The sequence below is a fragment of the Magnolia sinica genome, chromosome 17, assembly GCF_029962835.1.
Source record: "Magnolia sinica isolate HGM2019 chromosome 17, MsV1, whole genome shotgun sequence".
NCBI classification, from domain to species: Eukaryota; Viridiplantae; Streptophyta; class Magnoliopsida; order Magnoliales; family Magnoliaceae; genus Magnolia; species Magnolia sinica.
This window is the reverse complement of record NC_080589.1, coordinates 67,322,143-67,328,474: the sequence shown is the minus strand read 5'-3', so window position 1 is coordinate 67,328,474 and position 6,332 is coordinate 67,322,143. Positions and strand designations below refer to the sequence as shown.

The following is a 6,332-nucleotide window of genomic DNA, read 5'->3' as shown; positions in this document are numbered from 1 at the left end:
AAGAATAATCGAGATACCAAAATTCTAAGATTCATGAATGTTGGCCATTACTTTCTCCTGAAATTAAGCACACGGTAAACTTCATAATCAAGTTCAAATATTAATCCATCAATTAGAACAATTCTAAACATTGAGTTCCATGAATGTATAGTGTAATCTCGGCTTAACATTATTACAATTCACTTCTCTATTTCAGGATATCATTGGTAACCAACAAGAGAATTCATGACAACCAAAACCAAAACCTGCCTCATAGTTTGTCTTTTCATTCTTCCAGCTTTTGATTCTTTTATTTAAAGTAACACTAAGGGAATCAAGTCCTTACCTATAGGGAGCAAACCTATGGTAGAGACCAGTCGCTCAATAATTTTTGAATGTCAATCTTGGGGAATCAAACCTTCACCCGTAGGAAGCAAACCTATGGTGAAGACCATTCACCAAATATTTTTAATTTCCCAGGTTGGTTCGTTTCAAGCTTAGTGATCACCAAGTTAATCCTTCAATATCGAATTGAAACCTTAATGTGCAAGCAAGATGTGTCTTGTGAAATCATGACTCAGTCAATATTTAAAACCTCTAATCATGGATTAACAATTCAAACTTAACTGTGAAATCTAATAAATAACTGAATCCAAGAGTCATAAATTACCAACATCACGTGTCTTGTAATTCTAAATTAAAGATGGTCGTCAAAATCGCATCAAATTTACAAGAAATTTCAGAAAAATTTAAAAATTTTCACATCACAATTTTTACTCAAGACCAAGAAAACACTGATTAGGTAGCCTAATCTTCCACCCCCAACTAAAAATCTACATTGTCTTCAATGTAAAAGATATGCTCGTAGTGTACATGAGACAATGAAAGTAAATGAGAAGTGATGGGAAGATTGTACCTGGACGAGGGATTCAAGAAGCTTTTACACAAAGATCTCAGCATGAAAGCAAGTCAGCACAAGAGAGAACCAACAAAAGAAAATTCTCCTAAAACAATGTAGAAAGCAAATTAACTTAGAACATCATAAAGCAAACTACCCTAGTCCTATGAAAATAGGAAACCTACCTATACCTCCATCAGACTAGGAGATCAATCCTGGCAAACAGGATCAGTCAGAGGTATGGACATGTCCTCTGAATCAAATTTCTCGACAAATGGCTTTAAGCGATGTCCATTTACTTTAAACTCCTTGCCATTGTCAGGATCTCTTATCTCAACAGCCCCATGAGGATATGCAGTGACCATAATGTAAGGGCCAGTCCAACGAGATCGAAGCTTACCTGGAAAGAGATGTAATCGAGAATTATACAAAAGGACTTTCTGACCAGGTGTGAATGATTTCTGTAGAATACGTTGGTCATGAAATGCCTTCATTCTGTCCTTATAAATTCTCAAGTTCTCGTATACATCGTTCCGAATTTCTTCGAGTTCATTCAACTGAAGTTTGCATAGTGAGCCAGCGTTGTCCGGATTGAAATTCAGATTTTTGATCGCCTCGTACACTTTATGTTCCAACTCCACAGGCATGTAACAAGCCTTCCCATAGACAAGTCTAAAGGGAGACGTTCCAATAGGGGTTTTAAACGCAGTACGGTATGCCCATAAGGCATCGGTCAATCGGGTTGACCAATCCTTATGATAAGGGTTAATCGTTTTCTCTAGGATATGTTTGATCTCCCTATTGAAAATCTCAGCTTGTCTGCTTGTCTGTGTATGGTATGGGGCGCTCACCTTATAAGAGATACCGTATTTCTTCATTAAGCGTTTGAATGGTCTATTACAAAAGTGTGAGCCCCCATCACTAATGATAGCTCGAGGCGTTCCGAATCGGGAAAAGATGTTCTCTTTTATGAATTTAATGACCGTGCGATGGTCATTATTCCGACATGGAATCGCTTCAACCCATTTAGTGACATAGTCTACAGCGAGCAAAATATATAGATTTCCAAAAGATTGGGGGAATGGTCCCATGAAATCAATGCCCCAGCAATCAAATGCCTCGATGATAAGAATGGGATTCAAGGGCATCATATTTCGACGGGACAATGCTCCCAATTTCTGACAACGCTCACAAGCTTTGCAAAACTCATGAGTGTCCCTGAACATAGTGGGCCAGTAAAAGCCACACTGTAAAATCTTGGCTGTGGTCTTTTTGGCAGAAAAGTGACCACCACAGGCCTGTGAATGACAGAAAGAGATGACACTCTGATGCTCAACGTCTGGCACACATCTCCTTAAGATTTGGTCTGGGTAATATTTAAATAAATATGGATCATCCCAGAAAAAGTTGCGCACCTCGGTGAAAAATTTCTTCTTATCTTGCGCAGTCCAATGTGTCGGTATGGAACCTGTGGCAAGATAATTAGCAATATCAGCGAACCAAGGTGAATGGGAGACTCTGAACAATTGTTCATCAGGGAACATGTCATTGATATGTGTCGTTTCAAGGGAATCAGAGGGATTAAGGTGAGAAAGATGGTCAGCCACTACGTTCTCTACTCCCTTTTTATCTTTTATTTCTAGGTCAAATTCCTGGAGTGGGAGGATCCATCGTATCAGGCAGGGCTTAGCATCATTCTTAGACAGAAGATACTTGAGCGTCGCGTGATCAGTGTAAATAATGATCTTGGATCCGATCAAGTAGGACCGAAATTTGTCTAAAGCGAACACTACAGCCAAGAGTTCCTTTTCTGTAGTCGAGTAGTTCACTTGCGTAGGATTTAGAGTCTTACTCGCATAATGAATAATATAGGATTTTTTATCTTTTCTCTAGCCTAGAACCGCCCCAAGAGCATAATCAGATGCGTCGCACATAAGTTCAAAAGGAATGCCCCAGTCAGGTGGTTGTATGATGGGTGCACTAGTCAACATGCCCTTAAGCTTAGTGAAAGCTTCCTAACATGACTCAGTCCACTCGTATGGTGCATCCTTTTGAAGTAGATTACATAAAGGACGAGAGATGAGACTAAAGTTCTTTATGAATCTTCTGTAAAACCCAGCGTGTCCTAAGAAGGATCGCATGTCCCATATGTTCTTGGGTGGAGATAGGTTAGAGATAAGATCAATTTTTGCCTTATCCACCTCAATTCCTTTGGATGAGATAATATGTCCAAGAACAATTTCCTTATGAATCATGAAATGGCACTTCTCCCAATTAAGTTCAAAGTTCTTTTCTTCACATCTTTTCAGCACACATTTAAGACTCTCTAAGCACTTGCTGAAAGATGAACCAAAAATAGAGAAATCGTCCATGAAGACCTCTAGATATTTCCCCACCATGTCAGAAAAGATACCCATCATACATCGCTGAAAGGTGGCAGGGGCATTACATAATCCGAAGGCATCCTTCTGTAGGCAAAAGTGTCGTAGGGACATGTAAATGTGGTCTTTTCCTGGTCCTCAGGGGTGATTTCAATCTGATTGTAGCCCGAATACCTGTCTAGGAAATAATAATAATAATGACCAGCTAGCCTTTCCAAGATTTGATCAATGAAGGGTAAAGGAAAGTGGTCCTTCCTCGTGATGGTATTCAGCTTCCTGTAGTCAATGCACATTCTCCAACCAGTTGTAACTCTTGTTGGCACGAGTTCATTATTGGCATTGGCTACAATGGTGATCCCGGACTTCTTAGGAACCACCTGAGTTGGACTCACCCATTGACTATCGGATATGGGGTATATCATACCCACATCCAATAGTTTAAGAACCTCGGCCTTAACCACTTCTTTCATGTTTGGATTTAGTCTACGTTGTGATTGCCGAGCGGTCTTCGCACTATCCTCAAGATATATGCTGTGAGTACAAATCGAGGGGTCGATTCCCTTGAGGTCCGCTATCGTCCATCCAAGGGCTCCCTTATGCTCAATGAGAGTAGATATGAACATACTCTCCTGTTCTTTTTCCAGATGAGCAATGATCACCATCGGGTATGTCTCATCTTGACCTAAATATACGTATTTCAAATTAGAGGGCAAAGGTTTTAGGTCAAGCTTCGGTGTCTTGAGATTAGACGGTAAAGGCACTACATCGGTTTGTGGCAATTCTTCAAATTGTGGCCTCCACCGGTTAACTTCAAGTACCGGTGCAGTATCAAGCAAGGCACACGTCTCCCTAATTATGTCATCATAAAAAGGGAGTGGGCCAGGCACATCTCTAGAGGGTCAGAGGATAAGGTAAGAGGTGTCGTATCTTCCACTAAAGAGTCAATCATATTAATGTCGTGAAAATCGTCATCATCCTCTAAGTTTCTGCCGTTATTGAAAAAGATGTTTGACTCCAATGTCATATTCCCAAAAGACATAGTCATGACACCATTCCTGCAATTGATAATTGCGTTTGAAGTGGCAAGGAATGGGCGACCAAGAATGACAGGAATTTGAGTGCTCATGTTATTGATGGGTTGTGTCCAGGATGATAAAATCTACAGGGTATTAAAATCTATCAACTTGGACCAACACATTTTCAATTATCCCTCTTGGTACACGAACAGAGCGATCAGCAAGTTGTAGTGTGGTTAGGGTGAGTTTTAATTCACCCAAACTTAACTGTTCATATATCCAGTAGGGAATCAGATTGACGCTCACTCCTAAGTCAAGAAGTGCATGATCAATTCGATGGTTCCCGATTACACATGATATGGTTGGGCTATAGGGATCTTTAAATTTCCGTGGCACGTCTTGCTTTAGGATGGCACTCACTTTCTCAGTCAAGAAGATCTTCTTTTGAATACTCTGCCGTCGTTTGGTCGTGCATAAGTCTTTCAGGAATTTAGCATATGAAGGTATCTGTTTTACGACATCAAGTAGAGGAATATTGACTTTCACTTGTTTCAACACCTCTAGGATATCCTGAGAGTTAGAGAGAGGTTTTGGTGCGACCAACCGTTGGGGAAATGGAGCAACTGACTTTTTTAGAAGTTCCGGTTCTAATTTTTGCGGGGCCTCACTAGATCCATCATTGTTGTCCTCTTCTGGTTCTTGAGGCTTTTTGGGCCTAACCGGAAGGGTTTTATCAATGATCTTCCCACTCCTAAGAGTGGTAATGGATTTAGCGTGCTCCATTTGATTTGAAGAGCTGGGATTACTTATCTCATATTGCGGTTTAGGATTGGAGAGCGGTTGTGCAGGAAGCATCCCCTTTCCTATAACCATCATACATGAATCCATCTTTTGCATAAAATCTCGCATTGCCTGGGTCAGCTCTTACATGAAATTTTGAACCGATTTTTCTTGAGGTTTCTCCTGATTTGGATTTTGATTGAAGAAACTTTGAGGGGTAGCAGTTTGTCCATTTCTCCAACTAAAGTTTGGATGATTTTTCCAACCAGGATTGTACGTATTAGAAGTCAGTCCATTGAAAGGTCTTTGATAAGTATTTACGGCATTGGATTGTTCATTCGACACTTCTCAAAAGGCGGGTATCGTAGGATAATTTTCAGTTGTATGAATGTTGCAATCACAGATGCTGCAAACACTTTCATTAACCTTATCCTTCTTTCCTTTCATGGCCTCAAATTTTCTTATGAGCGTAGTCACTTTATACTTGAGATCATCCTCTTCTTTCAAGAGATACAATCCACCTTTCTCCTTAGATTGAGTCGGCCTAAACGTGGTGTTCAATTTTGGGTAATAGTCTCATGATTGTGTTTTTTCAGCAAGACTATCGAGGTAATCTCATACCTCATCGACATTTTTATTAATGAATTCTCCATTACACATTGTCTCGACTATTTAGCGCATGGAAGATGTCAGTCCATCATAGAAAAAATTTGTAATGCGCCACGTTTCAAAGCCGTGTTGTGGGCATGAACTGACCAAATCCTTGAACCTTTCCCAACATTAGTAAAATGTTTTATCCTCCTTTTGGGTGAAGTTTATGATTGCTTTTCTAAGGGTAATCGTTTTATGATGTGGAAAAAATTTCTTTATAAATTCCCTCTGCATATCATTCCATGTGCCAATGGATCTAGGATGCAGTGAATGTAACCACGTCTTAGCCTTCTCCTTTAAGAAAAAAGGAAAGAGTTTCAGCCTGACTATGTCCTTAGACACATTTTGAAAATATAAAGTGGTTATGATCTCATCAAACTCTTTCAAATGTAGATATGATTCTTCAGATTCAAGCCCATGGAACTTAGGAAGGAGTTGGATAACCCCTGGCTTGATGTCCATATGTCCTGTATTTTTAGAAAAAATCATGCATGAGGGCGTACTCACCCCCGCTGGTTATAAATAATCTCGTAAAGTACGAGGCGAGGGTGCTTGATGTACCTCATTCTCATCCTGAATGTCCTCCACCTTAGGTTGGGGTAAAAGAGGTTGGTTTTCAGCCATCAC

The 6,332-nt window shown here is 40.0% G+C and overlaps 1 non-coding gene across 1 annotated transcript; it reads left to right on the top strand.

Annotated features, from left to right (window-relative positions):
• Positions 1–5,784: 5,784 nt before the first annotated feature.
• On the top strand, positions 5,785–5,891 carry LOC131232062 (small nucleolar RNA R71). The gene has a single exon (XR_009164667.1). It is a non-coding gene; the product is annotated as a small nucleolar RNA R71 (small nucleolar RNA).
• Positions 5,892–6,332: the final 441 nt, after the last annotated feature.